Raw genomic sequence first — 20038 nt, 5'->3', positions numbered from 1 at the left:
ATTTAAAAAAAAATCTTTAGCTTTGGAGCACAGTCCGGGGGCTGAAAATGCTCAAGGAGCTAACTGACCTTTGGGTTAGCATATGTGCCAGTTATGCTAGTGTAATGGCCAGTTATGATGGTGCAAGCCCCCGGGCCCCAGTGCCACTTCATCTGTCTTGGGTGCTGGTGGAGGACTGTAGTGGCTGCTTGTTGGCACAATTGAGGCATAGGCCCCTGCACCGGTGTGGTTGTGGGTGGTTTGGGGGCATAGCCAGAGTTAGTTGACTCCTTGAGCCCTTTCAGCTTGCGAACACTTCCTGCCAGAGGCAGAAAGTTACACCAACAAAAAAAATGGTGTAGCCCATAGAGGCCAATTTAACTGAAAATTCAGGTTGTCCCTCTGACACTGTGGTCATGCCAAGTAGGCTTGGGGGAGCTCAGGATGCTGACTAGGCTCAGCCAATCCCTCCCCAAATCTCACCTTCCCAAAGCTCCACCCCCAAATGCCCAGGAATTTCTCAACCTGGAACTGGCAACCTTAAAGGGAACTGACCTCTAGCTGGGAGATCTGCTGTGATGTTGAGTTGTCCCACCTGGAGTTTGACAACTCTAGAAGGAGAGAAGGAAGCTAGGAAAGGGGAGAGGCTATGAGGACTTTCAGGAAAGGGCAAGAGGAAATATTGAGGAAGGGGGAAATGAGATGCCTCCTGCAAGTCCTTGCGGGTTCCTGTTTGTAATATCATAATGGCATGCGTTAATCCATTTGGTAACCATTTCATTTGTTTCAATGGGAAACACATTTCACCTATAACACCCCCCACTGGACTGATAATTTCAGGATTGGTACCCCTTAGTCGATGGGTGAGGGGGAAGGTAGTCCTCTGTGTAAGTACCAGTCGTTTCTGACTCTGGGGTGAAGTCGCTTCACAATGTTTTCAAAGCAGACTTTTTACGGGGTGGTTTGCCATTGCCTTCCCCAGTCATCTAGGCTTTCCCCCCAGCAAGCTGGGTACCTATTTTACCAACCTCGGAAGGATGGAAGGCTGAGTCAACCTTGAGCCAGCTACCTGGACCCAGCTTCCGCCAGGAATCGAACTCAAGTCATGATCAGAGCTTGGACTGCAGTACCACAGCTTACCACTCTGCACCATGGGGCTCATCCCTAAGCCAGAAAAGCCTCCTCCCAAATACCTCCTTTCTACAGGCACAATAGGATGACATTCTTGGGACTGTAGCTGTCATCCAAGAGATCCTCTTTGCCCACTTAATGACAGAACAGGTAGGTGTCTCCATTTTACAGGTCAGTAAAATTTCCCCTAGCAGAGCAGGAACGTGGAGACATAAGAATAATTTTTCCTTCTGCCAGCCTTGTATTTTTTAAAAAAGAAATAATTAACAGATTACATTGGAGGGATCATGAGGATTTATGGGGGAGGGAAAATACCATCCTCCCCAGCTCTGGCTTCCTGCTGCTTCAGTCTTTTTATTTTCCCCTCTTGCATGGTTTCTCCTCCATGGCTTTCCCACTGATTGTTTTCTTTTCCACTTTAATGGCATCTCCTTTTGCTTTGTATTACCCCACAGCAGCCTCCCCCTACCAGCTCCCCTCCCCTCTTTGATCTCCTTTCCTGTGCCACCCATAGCCTTACCTCTCACTGTGGGCTCTCGTTTTCTTCTCATCCCTCCCTTCTGGACTGCTTTTTTCTACCTGGTTCCCTTTCACCCCCCCACCCCCACCCATGGCCTCTCCTTTTGCAGTCACTGGATCACTTCACCAATCTTCACTTCCTTTTATTCACTACCACCAACATGATTTGAGGTTGCTGCACCAACCTGAATGCTGCTGAGTTCTGTCTGTTTTGTTTTCTGTGTTGCCTGCACATACATGTTGATAGAGTACATATTTGAAAAAATCACAGAACTCAGGTGCCATTAGAGTTACTGAAAGATGAAACAAAGAGATAAGAAGCTCATGGGAGATATTCACAGGGGTTATTTTCTGTGGAAAAGAGACAAAGTTCTCACCGACAGAATTCTAACACATTTTTATTTTGCTTTTCCTTTGAGGAGTTTAGCATGGGATATATGCCCTAGTTCTCTTCACCCCAACAACAAGCTTCTGAGGTAAATTAGGCTGAAAGGGAGTGAGGGACACAAGATCACCAGCCAGTGACCTTCATGGCTAAGCAAGCATTTGGTCCTGGGCTTCCCCAGTGCTAATGTGTCTCTTTGACCATTATACCACACTGGCTTTCTGTGTCTGGATTGTTTCATTTCAGGCTGCATTTGGGGTTCACATATAAAAAACATTCTGTCTAGTGAAAAATAAATGGGAGGGGGTCCAACTGGTCTTTAACGAGCTGGATTTCTATGTTGTATGGAACTTAGACCTAGGTTTACCTTGCTTAGGCATGGGGTTGCCACCTCAGTGAAAACACTGCCATATTTTAGGCATGACCTTATTTGTTTGTTTTAATTAGGAAACATAACATGAAATGTCAATGCTATTGTATCATATTGTTGGTTTTACCACACCTGTCAGATGCAGATAGGTTTGTTTTACAATGAGAAAGATACATCCCCCAGAAAATAGAAATAAAGCCACAGAAGACTGGGAAAAGAAAAAAAAAATGTATATGCTCAAAAGTGCTAAAGACTGTAAAACCACAGGGGAAAGAAAACATCACTTCTTGACACTGGATTCCAATCTGAATAAAAACAGAGTTCAAGGCCTGCTTCAAAGGATCAAAGAGATCAGATGCTGACCAACAAGCAGGAATAAAAATGAGGATTAGAAGTGGCAGAAGAGAACCTGAACAGGAAAGTAAACTGATATAGAAGAGGCTTACAGAGAAGAATCATGCCGCCACCGGGGTTTTGTGAACAGCAGTTGTGAAATCAGGCTGGCAGAAATTCAGCTGAATATAAAGCAGTCTGGAATTGCTTGGTCAATAAGCCATTTGGATGCATTGTAAGGTGAACTTGACATAGTTAAACTTGTTGTTTTATCGTTATTATTAGCCCTGGTAGGTGAGTCAGTATAGCAAGCAGCAGTCCAACGACACTCTGTTCTTAACTATATACAATTTATTTACATAATTTACATCCACTGTCAAAGTGCTTTGCCAAGCAAACCATCTAGAGAATACATATATATACATATTATACATAGGATATGCACCAATCAGTTACAAATGCTGAGTCATTGTGCACTAGACACTCAACCTTTGCACACATTACCAAATGCCAGTTAGAACTGGTTTCACCTTGTTGAGACCTGATACGCACTGAAGTCATTTTGACACTGTCAGTTAGATCAGCATGATCTCAGGAGTCACTAGCCTAATGCCTTATTGAGCATTTGTATATACTGACAAAACTTTGATTGTACAACAGTAATTCGGTACTGAAACTCTGAATATAAACGGTGAATTTTAATCCTTTTAGCAAAACCTACAACCTTGATAGATAAGAATATAGCAACATAAGAACAAGAAGAACCATGCTGGATCAGACGAGGCCCATTGAGGCCATCATTTTATTCACTCATTGGCCAACCCTTCAATGCAGCCATTTTCTCCAGGAGAGCTGATCTCTGCCAGTTGGAGATCAGTTATAAAAGCAGGAAATCTCCAGGCCCCACCTGGAGGCTGGCAAACCTAGATTTGTTCCATTTAAACCATATTGCCTGGTGGATATGCAGAGTGGATGTTTTTTGCAGATCCCTACCTTTCCTCCCCGGATTTTCATATTTATGCATATATGCTTTAATTGTCACAGCTAGGTGGATTTACACATCTGGGGCAGATCCTTTTGGGGAGATGGGCCTGTGTGCCCATCTCCCCCATTTGGGGACTGCCTTATGGCTCTTGAGGTTGAGCATAGTCAGTGCTCTGCACCCAGTCACTCCTTCTGTGCCTTTGCTGCCTCCTGAGCTCCCCACCAGGCTCCTGGGGCCTGTTGCCAACTGGATGCCACCCCAACTCTGTCCTCCATGTGGGGGCCCTATTTGTTGCTTTGCTGTCTCTGGCCAGACAGCTTGTTGCTTCCTTCCGCAGCTTGTCTGGCCACTCCAGGAGGTGCATCAATCCAGCACGCAGTTCCACCATTACCAATGGTCTGGGCAGCCGAGGTCTCCTCTTGTCAGCTCTTATAGCGCAGGTTGCACCATCAGTGGTGCTAAGTGTGGGAGCATGGGTGTCTCCTCCAGATGTAAATCTTTGCTCTTGCCTTCTGGTTGTAGTTCCAGAGAACAAAACTGGTCACTAAAAAATGAAGAACTTTGCTTATATATAATCAGAAAGCCTCTCAAACCCATATTGATTCCTCACTAGCAGTTGCTCCATCCACGGACTTCTGCTTTCCGCAGGTCAAGTGATTGATTCCTCACCAGCTGCACAGGTGCATTTTGACTCCCTCCAATTTTCCCCAAGGCTTCCTGATCTCAAAAAAATAAGATTAAGACTCTCCGGGGAAAATTGGAGGGAGCCGTGGGCCAAAATGCACCTGCACAACAACTGGTGGGGAACTTGAGCCACAGAGAGCAGAAGCCCAGGGCTGGAGCAACTGCTAGTGAGGAATCGATGCCACTTTGGTGGTGGAATTATTGGTAGAAACAGAAAACCCTACAAAAAGGCTGGTGATCAGTTTCAGTTTGCTTTATTACGGTCCATGACCAAATACACAGCACAATGCAGGCCAACAACAACCACATAAAAATTGTAAAAATCAAGATGGACCTAAATAGGTAAAACATAAGATATTTAAAAAATAAATGTGAAAATAAAATTTAGGACATTAGTATAAATAATGAGATATGACAAATAATACAGTAGTGGTCAAACATTAATAAATATAGTACATATAATAAAAAATTTAAAAAATATACAGCTCCAGAAAAAATATTAACTAGAATACACTGGTTAAAATTACAATCTGTTACCTCGACATTAACTGGTAAGAACCATAAAATGCAATGTGATTGCATGGGAACAAAATTTGGCAACTTTATGCATGGTCTCTGTATTTATATCAGTTTCAGTAGCATTTGTGATGGTATACAGAGTACTCAGGCGTTTAAGAAAAGATAAAATAAAAGCTTGGAAAAATTCAAAAAACAGTCAGTTCAGGACTCCTTCTTTACATAATCCTCACGAATTCTCCTAGCTGCCGCCATAAATTTGGCACAATTAATTGTGAATTGGGGGTTAAAATCTGATAACAGCATATTTCTGATTTTGAAATTAGAAAACCCAAGACATCCCTCCAACAAAGAATAAATGTACCTGGCTCGTATGCCAGGGTATAGGCCACACCCAAACAAAACATGGTCAATTGTTTCAACTTTATCTGCACCACAAGGACAAACCCGCTCAGCCATAGGCACCTTGCTAAAGTGGCCCTCAACGACTGCTGAAGGAAAGATATTACAACGGGCCATAGAAAAGGCCCTTCTGTGGGATGGTATTGTTAGAGTTGAGAGATAGGGGGCTGGAACTAACACATATCTCCTTTGAGGGGGAGCTAGATAATCCGGGACCTTGGCAATATCATTCTGTCTCTCAATGTCTTGTAGTCTCTGTTTGACTATGGCCCTGGCTTGATCTAGGGCCATTATCTGGAGAGATTCAGGTGAAAAGCCAAGCGTAGACAATTTCTGATGGATGGCTCTAACCCAAGAGGAACAATAACTATCCTTTAAAATCAACGATGTGATATTCGTGGGACAATGGCTGAGATTAAGCCAAGTGGTGATTGAAAGTAGGCTCACCCTAGCCTCTATCCTTAGCAAGCCAGTTTCCAAGTGTAGTACTGCATTGGAAACACAGGTTGGAAAGTGGAAAATGGCTCTCAAGAATTTGGACTGAATTTTCTCAAGGGGATCAAAACTTGATAAGGATGGACCCAACATAGTTCCATAGGTGAATTGGAGTATTGTTTTGGCCAAGTAGAGTTTTAATGCAACTGGTATAAAATGCCCCCCTTTCGTGAGAAAAAACCTAATTGCGGCCTGGGTCGATTTGCGACCAGAATTGGCAGCATATTCGTTGTGAGCCTTCTTTGACCCTGAGAACTGAATCATGACCCCCAAATATTTGTAAATTGTTACCTGTTGTAGACTATGGCCATTTACATTCCATCTCCTTAGCCTGGGTTTTGGGCCAAAAACCATTACTTTTGTTTTCTGATAATTAATCTCTAAGAGGTTGTGATAACAATAAAGACCAAATTGAGCTAATGCCCTTCTAAGGCCTACTGGTGTTCTAGACAGCAAGATTGTGTCATCTGCAAAGAGTAAGGCTACCAGTTGCCTATCTGCCAGGGAGAGGGGGTGGAGGCTGGTGATCCTGTTAGTTAGGTGTTCCTGTTAGTTAGGAAGATCGAGTTTTTCTTACTGGTGCCTTGCCAAATACATATCAGTAGAGCCACAATCTCTTCAGCAGAGCCACAATCTCTTCTTATTCCCGCATCCCACCTCCTGCTGCCTGAGCAAATGACAACAGAAAGACAGTAAAGTACCAGAATAATATTGGATTATAAAGCTTCTGTTTACTCCCAAATGCCAGAAATAATTCTTTCTAGAGTAATGTCTGTATTTATGAGTGAGTGTTATTTGGGTCGAACCTTGATTAGTAAATTTCCACACCCTTACTTACTATTGCATGAAAGTGTTCTCTTTGTAGTAAAGATGCAGAACCCATTTAACTTGGCTTCTCCAAGTTACATCCTGTCAGTCCTAATTTTCTGTTTCCACTCATGGCTTTTCTTCTGCACTTGTCTGATTGGTCAAATAGTACCTCGCTCCAACCCAGACATGCCTCTAGAGTCCAATAAAGAGAAGATCCTTTCCTACATAGCATTTCTTTTACTTTTTCCCATTGCTTATTCAGTCAAGATCATTTATTCTCTGAATATGAATACTGCAGGCAAATTGAAGCATAAGGCAACAGCAAAAAGCCCCAGGGTGAGGTCAGACGTTCAGAAAATCCCACTACGGGCATGAGTGGAGTCTGGAAGCATGTCGGATTTTAAGCGGTTGTCCAAACATCAGCATCTGCGAATGGTGGTTAGCTCATTTGAGTCCCGCGTTGAGACGACTGGGGCGCGGACTAATTTGATACTGCTTTAAATCCGGAACAAAATTCTTCTGACGGTTCCTGAGCGGAATTTCTCTGTTTGAACGCTCCATCGTTGGCGACTCGTCGTAAGTGCACCACCACTTCCTGTCCAAAGCCCCCTGCAAGTGATATCACTGCGCCAGTGAATGAGCGAGCGAATGTTGGCTCGATAAATCGTTTACCCACCCCTATGTCTGGAAACAAAACTCACTTTTGAAACTAGATGTGAACTAGATGTGAACTGATTTGAATTCCTGGGTTTTTTTCTGCACGCGTAGTGCTCGTGCTGGAAAAGTAGTGCCAATGGACTAGCAAAACTGTTAGTGATCCGACCCATCCGACGTGCATCCCCACCCTCAAGAACAAGGTCATGGTGGGTGTGTGAAGTCTCTTGTGGAGAAGGGAGGAGATGCTGGATCTGCTCGATAGTGCAGATAGCGGTCATCACTGCATCTGCGCTAATGCAGATCAACGTCTCATGAAACGAGGTCGGGTAGAGCACTCTGATTGACCAGCGACGGGACCCACATGGAATAGAACAGGAACCTGGTTGTTGTCTGATCAGGAAATTGGTTGTGCGGATTATAATAGAGGCGCGTTGCAAATGGATTTAATGGTTAGTGTGACCGCACCCCCAGTGTACCAAAGAAGGTGGAAATGTCAGCAGAATTACAAAAGAAGAAGAGCTGTACACAGTTTAAGGAAGAGAGAAGGTAGAATCTCCTGTCAAAAGTTGCAGCTCTTGAATAATAAAATTATTCTACATATGTTGAACCATCTGGCTATTACACAACTAAATAGTTAAGTCATGTTGGCAAGGTATTTGCAACTTCTTGAAACCACTGCATTCTTCCACTCAGGGACTGTGTGTTTTCTGATATCAGTTTTTGATAATTCTGTGGAATAAGGAATAACTAAGCAAGAAGCAAACAGAAGTACTGCCAAATAGTTTGGTTTTCTTCCATTGTTCCCTCTCTACAGCTGTATGTTTTGTTTCCTAGGAAATTATGGTAAGAGGAATTCTTGCAGCACAGTTGCAAAACCTGTTAGAATTATGGGTGGTATTTGGATCCTATTAATTGGAGTAACCCAGTGCAATTCAACTTTAGGTAAACATTTAGAATTTGAGAGAGCATTTCAAAATAAATATTTGAAGTGAACTTTGATGTGTGTGTCAGATCTGCCATATTTGTTGGTCTAAGTCTGAACCAGAGTATCACATCAACGATATAATTCAAAACTAGAGGCTACGTAAGATTTCTCTGAGTAAAAGATGGATACTCTGTTATACAATAAAAAGTGCTAATGAAGGAGTGAATTGTCATTGATAGTGGAAAGTCACTTTTCTTTTTGTTCTTTTTGAGATGGCTATTGCATGAAGGCAGCAGAGCCCACAACTCCAAACTCTCACAAACCTTGGCTGTCACATGGACCCTAGAAGACCTGCTGTCTCCCTCTTTTAGCAAGTATTGTTAATCTTGGCATCCTCTAGAGACATGTTTCCCAACCTGTGGGTCAGGACCCAGAAGGGGGTTGGAAGACCCCTAAAAGTGTGCCACAGGCCAGGCCTCCCTAATAGCTGCCCCTGCCCTTTGCATTGCTCTTCCTCCTTGCCAACTTTTCACATTCTTGCCTCCCCCACCTTTTGTGACAGTAGTGTGGAGAAAAAAAGCCACCTGGCAACTAGCAACTTTGCAACAGTAACTGGGAGAAGGGGGGAGAGATCGGAGAGAGTTTAGAAGCTGTTCAGTGGGGCATTGGGAAATGAGAGGAGAAAAAACTCACAGAGGAGGGAAAGGGGTATGTGCATACATGGATTCCGTCTTGGTGCTGCTCTTTCAGCAGCCCAATCTCTTACTCAGCTCACTGCAACATCTCATTGCCAGAGATTTACCACACTGAGAGCCAGCCAGGTGTAGTGGTTAAGAACAGGGAACTCTAATTTGGAGAGCAGGGTTTGATTCTCAGCTCCTCCACATGCAGCCAGCTGGTTGACCCTTGGCCAGGCACAGTTCTTGAAGAGCTCTCTCAGCCCCGCCTACCTCACAAGGTGACTGTTGTAGGGAGGTGAGGGGAAGGTGATTGTAAGCCACTTTGAAACTCCTTTGGTAGTGAAAAGCGAGGTATAAAAACCAACTCTTCTTTTTCTTGAGCCCTTTGCTGCCAATCCCTTTTACTCCCTCTGCCACCTTCTCACATCTCCTACCATGGGCCCCCTCAAATGCCACTCCAGTTCAGCCAGAGAGAGGTCCCTGCTCTCAGAGAGCAACCCTAACAGAGAGAGGTCCCTGCTCTCAGGTAATTGACCTCAGGAGGCATCTTGTTTGCTGAACTCTTCACTTGAAAGAGAAGACTCATTCTAATCTAACACCTTCTCTCCCATGGCTGACAAGTTTATGGATAGACTTGGCTGCTTTTATACAGACTACTTAACTTTCCTACTCATATAGCCTATAGTGTCTGCATGAAATCTTAGCTATTATCACAACACATGCATTGACAACAATCTACTCTGGTGGTATAATGCTCAGCATTAATCAGTTTTGGGCAAACAGCTGTTGAGTAGCATCTACCCTCCCATTTATTGTGGTTCTTACCCAATAGTAGAAGGTCTGCTCTAAGTTTAAATGGAAATTAGGGAGGCTTTTCATGGCTTGTCCCCATACTGAGCCCTTTGCACTGTAATGAGGTTGAAAACTAGGCCATTTTATGTGATTTACCTGCATTAATATTTCTGCTTTATACAGAAAAGAACATCATGGCATGTGTGATGAATGCAGCTGATTGTGCTATCTCAATAAGCAAAATGTGACCTTTTACTACAAATAATTTGTCTATGTAGACTAATATTTCTGTAAGAAGATCAAAATGTGCTAAGTGACTCCTAGAAGAACCAACTTCAGTGCTTATTTGGAGGCAAGGCTTTGATCTGTATTTTGGAAATGAAAACCTGACACTAGAAACAGTACTTTCCATTTCACACATTAGCTAGCATTTTTTCCTTCATTGCATATGCATACGTATTGATAAAAAAATCAAGTAAAACAAGTAGGTGGGCCATGAGTCTCGTGGTGGGGGTGGGGATTCCATATCCTTTCCTATTGCTGAGCCAGCAGGGCTCCAGGCCCACAACCTAAAACTGAGCCCAGCAGCTGGCATCTGTGGCTGCTAGGGTTGCCAAGTCCAAATCAAGAAACTACAGAATCACAGGGGGAATTTCCCGCCTCACTTCCTCACCAGGCCCAGCCACCACCTCAGCTGCCACCACCAGGCTCAGTATTGCTCCTGGGCTGCACATAGGCTTCCCAATCCCCAGGTCCCAGAGGGGGATCCCCCGGTTTTACAGGCTTCCCCCCTCCCCCAGCCAGCTGGCCGGCGGGGGAAGCCCCGCCCCCAGAGCCATCATGCACTTCCATGAACAATTCCCATAGGAAATGATGGGGAATTGATCCGAGGGTATCGGGGGCTCGGGAGGGGGGGCTGTTTTTTGAGATAGAGGCACCAAATTTTCAGTATAGCATCTAGTGCCTCTCCCCAAAATACCTCCCAAGTTTCAAAAAGATTGGACTAGGGGGTCCAATTCTATGAGCCCCAAAAGAAGGTGCCCCTATCCTTCATTATTTCCTATGGAAAGAAGGCATTTAAAAATTTGTGCAGTCCCCTTAAATGTGATGGCCAGAACTCCCTTGAAGTTCAATTATGCTTGTCACACCCTTGCTCTTGGCTCCGCCCCCAATGTCTCCTGGCTCCACCCCCAAAGTCCCCAGATATTTCTTAAATTGGACTTGGCAACCCTAGCTGCACAAGTTTGAAGAATGTTATGCAGAAGCTATGTACTTTGGAATGCCATGTGCTTGGGGCTCATAGAATTATATAATCATAGAGTTGGAAAGGACCTCCAGGGTCATCTAGTCCAACCCCCTGCACAATGCAGGAAACTCACAAATACCTCCCCCTAAATTCACAGGCTCTTAATTGCTGTCAGATGGCCATCATAGCAAGATAGGATGTTCAAAAACATCTGGTTGGCTACCTTAGAAAAGGGAATCCTGGACTAGAAGGTCATAGTTTGCCTAGAGTGCCAGAAAATCTTGGCACTCTAGTCAAACTATGACCTTGGAGCAACTCTCACTGTACCAACTAAATTTGGTCTTATGGGTCACCATACAGTTAAAGAGATAATGGGCTGGATCCTAGAAAAAGAGAGGAGAAACAACTGATCTGAGCATGGAAAAGACTATGCCAGGGATCGCAGGACTTGGTTGCACAAAATCAATTTCTTCTGGTTAAAGAAGGAGAAGAGGGGGGCTTCAGTAATATGGATTTGAAAAGCTGGTATGACCCAGCTCAGTGAGTCCAACTTGCTAATAATGGCTAAACCAGTTACCAGGGAGCCCTTATGCATACTTTCTCCTAGGTCAAGGATTTGCTCAGCACCCCCATGACATATCCCCAGTTGTGAGAGGATAAAATAGGCTCTTAGAATAGCACACACATTTGTGGATGGGGTGATAAAAGTACTTTTTTTTGGCCACGATGTGACACAGAGTGATGGACTGGATGGCCATTGGCCTGATCCAACATGGCTTGTCTTATGTTCTTATGTTCTTAATGCTGCTTCTTAGGAAGGGGAAAGACAGGTTTATCTATATATCTAACTCTCAACAGTCCAATCTGCATGTGGGTACTTATTTCTGCAAACAGAGGGCACACTCTCCCGCAACAGGTTTTTCTACAGACTCAGGGGACTCCGTGAATCTGCAGAAAAACAAACAAACAAAAAACCTCAGGGAGCCCCCCAATATCTTTTGATACCTTTTGAAATGGCTGCTACAAGAGTCTACTCCAGACCTTGCTGCATTGACATTGAGATATAGACTGGTTGAGAGAGAGAGAGAGAGAGAGAGACAGACAGACAGACAGACAGACAGACAGACAGACAGACAGACAGACAGACAGACAGACAGACAGACAGACAGACAGATAGATAGATAGATAGATAGATAGATAGATAATGAGTGGTGGAAGATGGGAGAAAGCAAAAGCAGAACTGCAGCTGGGATTGGAGAGGATTTCTCACTGCCACTTGCCCATCTCCAACACTATTATTCCTGCAGTATGAATGGCTGAGTATCAGGTAAAAGTTTTAAAAGGACATCTGAGCCTGCAACTACAAAGCCTTGCAAGCATGGCAGAAGGATTGTTCTCGCCCAAATCTCTGTAGATGTGGGCTCTGCTGTACTTTAAAAACATTCTCTCCAGCTTCTAACCATTTCTCCCTCCACTCAAGAGCTTGGCCACTGCTTCTTCCCACTGCTTCTCTCTTCTGGCTGACTAGAAGCCAGAGGGAAGTTATAAAAAGACAGCTGAGGTGTCATTAATGTATGGGTGGGCATGGTGACTGAAAGGTAAGGGGCAAGTGGAGAGGAGGTGGGATTTCCTCAAACCAGTGTCAGTTTGTACATACCACCTTTTACAACATTTCTTAGCAACCCTAACAGACAAAGTGCCAAAGACAGCTGTGGGTGAATGTGGATTCAGTGCAGGCTGAAGAAGACTGGAGCCCTGCAACCACATAATTCTCCATGGCAAGGTGAGAGCCTAAACATGCAAAGGTGCCTCAGGCTGATCCATTGATAAACCAATGATAATTTAAATGGCTGCTTTTGGCAAGGGCACTCAGAAGGATACCTGTAGCACCTCAAGACCTCCAGTACCCAGTATGGCAATCTTTGAAATCACAATAGTAACTCTGCTGAGAAACTTAAATCCAAAACATGGATTGATGAATGGTACTCATCTACAAATACTGAATGTTTAAAAATAGTTTGTATGTCAAAATAATAACTGGTGAAGCATCTGGACAAACTGTTATACTACCAAGAATTGATCTAATACCAATATATACAACATTTCCTTTCATGCTACAAAGACGACAATTTCCAATAAAACTAGCCTTTGCAATCCGATTAATAAAAGCCAAGGCCAAACATTGCAAAATGTAGGCATATACTTAAAGGAAATGGTCTTCACCCATGGGCAATTATATGTTGCAATGTCTAGAGTAAAATGCTTTGAAAATTTAAAAATCCAAGTTTTCAGCACTCCAATCCAAGGATATTTTGGAAATGAAGAAGGAATCTAATTTACATCTAATGTGCTATTCAAAGAAAAATTTTTAATTAAAAGCAACATAAACAAATATTGCAAACAGAGAATACAGAAATAAAAAGAACTGTGACATTTACAATTTACACAAAAACACACAAAACCAACAAGGAAAGAAACAGGAGGATTAATGCTTTGCATACATTCTGTGTACTGTACTGAGTGGGTCTCATCACAAGGAGTATATACATTTAGTAACTACAAATTGTACACTGTGCTTTTTAAAAATGCAATTACAACTTAAAACAAACTGCAGCACATTATGTAACATTTTTGTTGCGGGTCCCCACTTGTGGTGATCTATGAACCAACCAAAGGGAAACTGAATCCTTGCTTCCGTCTACCATTTGGTCCAGCTGTCAGAAGAGCCAACATGGATCAGTATTAATTTGCTGCTTTAATCTCTATTCAGACTTCCTACATGATTGGCCAGAAGTGGCTCTGGAGGGGAAACTTTATGCCTGCATCCCTGAATTCTGACTGAGTTGTAAAGACAACTTCCTGGGCTGCAGGAGAATCTATGTAAGCTTTAGCTTTGATTGGAGTTCTGCATCAAGACTAGTCATGCACAGACCCTGTCCAGTATTGCCAATTATGCTAAGTCTTGAATCCATTTCTCAGACAGGAGAGATGAGGCTCTTTTGAGAAGCATAGGAAGAGCAAGCAATATACATTTTGATTCTGTTCTTAGTTTTCTGTTTGTTACTCTCTGTCTCCTGATTGTTCCAATTCTCTGTGGTTTCTATGGTTGTTACTAAAGATCTTTAGGTGTTTCCCAAAGACTGCTGAGGGAAAATCTCATCCATAGTGCTAAGAGTCTAGGGCTCTGCAGACTAGTACCTCAGTGAGAAATCAGGACAGTTCTGCCATATCAGATGGAAAGGTAGAGAATGATTGAAGGAAAGCCCATAGGTCTCTATTTCTGTCTTGCACACACATGTACACATAGATTGCCTGGCTTCATAAAAAAATGGTCCAGTTTCAAAAGAATTCCTTTTTGTGAGGGTGGCTTCATCCAGGAGACTCCCTAACAAGGGGTGGAGCAAAAGGTTTTAAAAAACACAACCAGTTCCCCTTGATGTTTGTAAACCTTGGTGCAGGGTTGCTCAGGACCAAGGAGGTAGTTGTCACTGATGCATCCACATTTAACCCTGTGGAAAAAACTTCACATTGGCTTTTACATCAAGATGAGAAAATTGACATGTTTCTTCCCTCTTTTTTGATTGGTCATGCCCACTGTTCTTTTCTGGAAGGCCTCAAATGTTGAGGGAAATGAAGGAGTTTTGTCAGTTATTTAGTCAATCAGCTATAAATCTAGCAAGTGAGATCTGACCTGCCTTTGGTACTAAAGGCATAAGAAAGATTAGGAATGCTGTGAGTTTTGTTTTATTTTCATATTTAACCACCCTGCCTCCTTTTCTTCCCTGTGTATTGTTTTGTGCTACATTTCCCAGGATCTTTTCTGTCCCTCTGATTGAATGGGTAGAAGCTTAGGAGGGAAAACTTGCCCAGTGAAGGCTAGAGGGGTGGGACCTGAGAGGAAAGCATAGAAAGGCTAGCTGTAGACGGGGAAGTGTTCTTTCTGGACTGGAGTGAGGTTGCAGCTGGAAGAGATCCTTCATCCAAGGGGGTTGTGAGTCTGTTGGCATTAGAGGAAGGGAACATTTAGTTAGTTGCATCAGGGCTGTTATTTTCTCTGCATCACCTTTACTGTTTCTACCTTTCACTGTTGCATTAATAATTAAAACTCACTTGTTTATTCTTGAGCACTTAAAATTATTGTTGTTATACTGCCTGTGTCCTCACATCTCTTTGGTCATGGATAGGAGGTGTTTTGTTAAAAAGAAAGACCGGTGTGTGTGTGTGCTCTGGGTCATCCCAGACAGACCCTTTCCAGAGTGGTGGCAGCCAGTAGAAGGCCCTTCCTGGCCTCCAGCTACGTGACAGCTTAGAATAGACTTTAAAAATTGGACAGAACTCTCTACGATAAATCATTGTGCTGACCTCTCTTGAGCTCAGACTGGCTTGGGTCTTATGCTAGTTTTGGAAAGGGAGGTAGTGGCTTGCCTGCCTCATGGATATAAGGAATGTGTTTGAATTCTCCTCAGGAGAATCCTATATTGTCCCCTATATTGTTCCACCATCTTTAACACAAGCTGAGTTGTGACAGCAATTCGGAGATTTTTAGAAAAGTTCATAGGTGGAGGTAACAGAGGATTTAGAGAGAATAGGGAAGTATGGAGGCTATACCGATATTTGTTACGGCCTGGTATATATTAAGATACTTTTAAATCCTATTGATTTGAGGGGGAGGATTAAACATATGCTTTATAACAATGGGAATTGGAAGCACTTGACTTTGGCAGAATAATGGACTAGATTTACATATGGTTCATGGAACACTTTTTTATCTTGTGAAAAGAATGGTGAAATATTTTATTCCGGGCTTCTGATCCTGGTTAGGATATTCTGGATAATTTCCTTGGGAGCTTTCCAACGTTAATTCAGATCTTTCATATTCAAACTGGGACATCTGTTCAGTTTTGTTTTTCAGTTTTTCTGCCTGTATGTAAGTCAGCTATTGGTATCCCAGTCTAGCAAGCAATATGCAGAGCTGGTAGGAAAAGGCTTGGGCCAGCAGTAGTTGGTGTAGATCTTTGTGAAGGGCAGGATAAAAATCCAATTAAATAAACAAATGTGAAAGTGTACATGGAATTTAATTTGTTGCATCTGTTTCCTCATATGGTAACAGTATATGGACCTGATTCCCAGTACAGCGGCAAAATGACTCGATCTGTTGAATTTCTTTCAGTCGACACTGATCTTGGACAACATCCTTAATGCCACATTACCTACAATGGAAAGAATTATACAAATCTACTTAAAAATAGACTGAAAAACTAGGCATCTGCAGTATGCTTTAGCCAGAGTACAAAGCTCAGTACCTGAGAAAGTCTTCCTCTGTTGACTAGGCAAGGACCAAATGTGAGCTATTGGGTACCAGATATATTCATTATTAGATACCTTTGCATTGATAGCAGCCAGCCTATCAATGCTCATAGTGAAGAATTGCCTTTTAACCTTGTGTCTGGAAAGGACACAATTATTTGAAGCACACAGTCTTTTTCAGTTCATTATATAGGACTCAGCCCCTTCTCTCCATTTCTAGGCTTGCAGCCCTGACAAACCCATTACTTTTGGCAAAAGAAAACTGTCAGACAGCCTGACCTTGTCCATCTGTCATGCTCTGTCTTGCTCCCCCCTTCTAAATGGGTACCTGTCATTTCTCTTCTTCCTCCTTACCCCCTTCTGCATCTTGGATGATGGGACAGTGAGAAGAGTTAAATGCAGACATAGAGGCTTGCAGCTTTTTTGCATGGCAGCACCATTGCCTCTTTGTCTTGCCTCTTTGTGTAGCTGCGTTGGCTAGGGAAAAAAAAGATAATTTCCTTGTCCCAAAATCAAGATAAGACAACACACTGAACACTTCTGATTCAGGAAGCAAGGCTGCAGTTGTACAGACTTTCTTGATGGCAAGGTACATTGAAATCAGTAAGATTTTATTCTGAACATTTTGATCCAGAAAGCCTGTTCTTCAGAAAGCACAGAAAGTTTTAAACCTATATGAGTTTATGCAAACTCACACAAATTTATTTACTGAATTGACTAATGGACTAATAGAATTAATCAACTAGGAGCACTGTAATTGGGTGACAGCTCTAATCTTACATCTACATTTCCAATTAAAGTTGACTTACAATGATGTCTATTTTGTTTGCATGGTTCATCTGGAGAATTTACTGTACCCTACAGAACATCCTGGTTTGTCAGTGTCAGATTCTTATTAAAAAGGCTGTGTAGTGGTGAACAATCTGTTTGTTTGGTTCTGATAAATGTCTGCCTCTGTCTAAAGCAGGGATGTAATGCTATCACTTACAGTTAATATACACTCGCAGTACTTCCCACCTACATTAAAAGGCTCTCTGCTATGACACTCTTTCTTTGCTTGAAGGCCATTGTGCATTGGTCCTTACCTAGTCTGCCCCTCATCATAATCACCATCATTATAAAAGCTCTTCATACATCTCAAAATGATTGGCTCCCGAAGATGAGGTTGCACAGATGCTCAAATGAATGGATTTATTTGTTTCCAGCATAATGTAACCAGGGTGCTTTTTTTTTTAAATCTAATTTTGGAATGAGCAAGTACAATGTTACACTGAAATTCTAGTTAAATTCAAAAGATGGTGCTGTTAAAATGAGTTAAATGTAGATAAAACATGCAGGATCTCAGGTTGAAGTCAAATCTGAAATGCAAGCTATTCCACTTTGTTTGTTTTTTTGTTATGCCTTTATGGTAGGAGGTAAGGGGGAGGGAGGGAATCTGAAATTAAAAAGGTGTAAGAAATGGTTCAAATTGCAGATGATCAATTTGAGCCTAGATTACCACCACCATCCAAATTTGGTAGTATGATAGTAAAATATAAAGTGAAGATATCTGAATGTAACCCACTGTTAACAGGAGAATTACATCTCCATCTGGTTTGGTTGAATCTGACTCTTGTTGTTAACACAGACTATCAAGGATCAAGAAACGGATGCCAGATTTTATGGCCTATATTTGCTATTATAACTCCAAGAGAAATATTATATTATATATAACATAATATACAGTGACTCCAGCTCCCTTTATAAAGACTGATGCCATATTTCCCAACCAGTTATGTGGCCAGGCTGTTTTGGGAGACAGACTGAGACAAAAGCTCTCCAGGATCAGCCCTGATTCTATTGAAGCTGTGTTCAAGGTTCTGAGGCTGCCCCCTTGTATCCAGGTGTTTCAGGCCAGCTTTTTCCCCACTAGGGTTGAGCCTGTGCTTTGATGAAGACGTGTTTCTCCTGTCCATATTGAATCTAAGTTGAAATCCTAGAAAGTTATGGGGTTTTTTTGTGTGTGTGTGTGGGGGGGAGTAATCATGTTGCTGCAGCACCTGTTAAAGCTGTCACAACATTGTACAATAACAGGTGGGAAGATGGATTTCTATACAAAATTGCTAAAGTTGCATAGCAGACATAGAACCAGCTCTCTAAATTCATTTGAGGGCCTTAACTCAGATGGTTGAAATTGGGTGGCATTTAGTCAATAAGAATTAACAAATGCAGTCTCATTCTTAAGACTTGGAATTTAGAGTTGTAAACTGGCATTTTTATAATGAATTTTATTTTTTTAAATGATTTTTGGATGTGTATAAATTTTATTTTCTTTATATTTTTGGATAGTAAACTTATTTTATGGATTTTTGTTCATCATCTGTGGTCAGCAGGATCAAGTTTTAAAGAGTAATAAGAATGGGATTGCTGTTATTTAGATGCCTGGTGACCAGTGGAAGTCCAGTGAGAGAGGATATGGGGGGCATCATTGAGTGATGCTGTGATGTCACTTCTGAAGATAACTTGGAAATGATATCATGCCTGTCTAGGAATCTCTGAAAACTTTACTGCAAACCTGTAGAGTTTCCAATGATTCCTAAAGCAGATGATTGTCACTTCCAGGATTTCCCTGAAAGTGATGTCACAGCAGCACCCAATAGGACCCCCCCCCCCCCCTTTTTGCTGGCAGGCAGTGGAAAACAGAAGATGGGACTGGGAATTCCCCCTGCCCTTAGAGTGACCCTGGGGGCCCTGTTTAGATGTCCAGTCAGACTAGTTCTGCACACAGCTAGCTAGCAAAGCTCAACTCCTGCATGGAGTTTTTTAAATAGTAAAATCTAATGCCAGATGGCAGTACAATCTTGAGAGCAACAGATAAAGAAACAGCAGAGAGAGGAAGTAACGCAGTGGGAGAAAAGGAGACAGCTGCATCAGGCAAGAGAAATTAGAAATGATCCAAATGGAAGCAGGGAGTTAGGATGAGATAAAACAGTGGATGGTGGTGGGGAATGGAAGAAGCAGGAGGAGATGAGGAAGTAGAAACAGTGGGGAGAGAGGGATCTTTGGGGAGGGGGAATGGGATTTCCCCTTTCCTATGATTCCATGGGGATCCTCATCTTGTATGTGCCCAAAAAAGTGCTTACTGTATAGAACACAGAAAAGAAAAAGGCCTTGCTCAATAGACTTTAGCCTGGCATAAAACTAAATCAAGAACAAACCACCGAACATGGGAAAGGCTAAAAATAATTAGACACGGGAGATGAGAGAAAATGAAGGATCCCACCCCCCCCCCCCCCCGGATAAAGAGAAATAAATACTAAAAAGTTTCATGGTTTTCATAAGAGAAAACCACGAAAACAGACTGGGGGGAGATGAGGTTTATCAAGCAAAAAACAGAAAAACACAAATAATAAAGATATAGAAAAATCAAAGATGAAAGAAACCAAAAGAATACAAGCAAGTTCTCTCAGAGATCCAGACAGACCCCCCAATCATAATAATAAAAATATTTTTAAAATGATGACACATGATGCACTTTGTCACCACCACCACCACCACAGCTAAAAACAATGTATGGTCCTGAGGATATTTAAATCTGTGGATTGGGACCACACTGATACTCAGCATTTTTTTTCTGAGGTGCTCCTCAGGTTCGCAGAAAAATCTAAAAAAGTTTTTTAAAATGCACAGGGGATTTAACCCTCCCTCCCTATTAAAAATTGGTGGTGACCACTGCTGCACTTGAACTGGCAGTGATCACCACTGCAGGTGTCAACTCTGGATCCAGCTGCCATGGTGGAGGTGCTATGGGTGGGGGGAGGAACTGCCCCTGCATCAAAGCCC

Source organism: Heteronotia binoei, chromosome 21 (assembly GCF_032191835.1).
Source record: "Heteronotia binoei isolate CCM8104 ecotype False Entrance Well chromosome 21, APGP_CSIRO_Hbin_v1, whole genome shotgun sequence".
Classification (NCBI taxonomy): Eukaryota; Metazoa; Chordata; class Lepidosauria; order Squamata; family Gekkonidae; genus Heteronotia; species Heteronotia binoei.
This window is presented reverse-complemented; position numbering follows the sequence as displayed.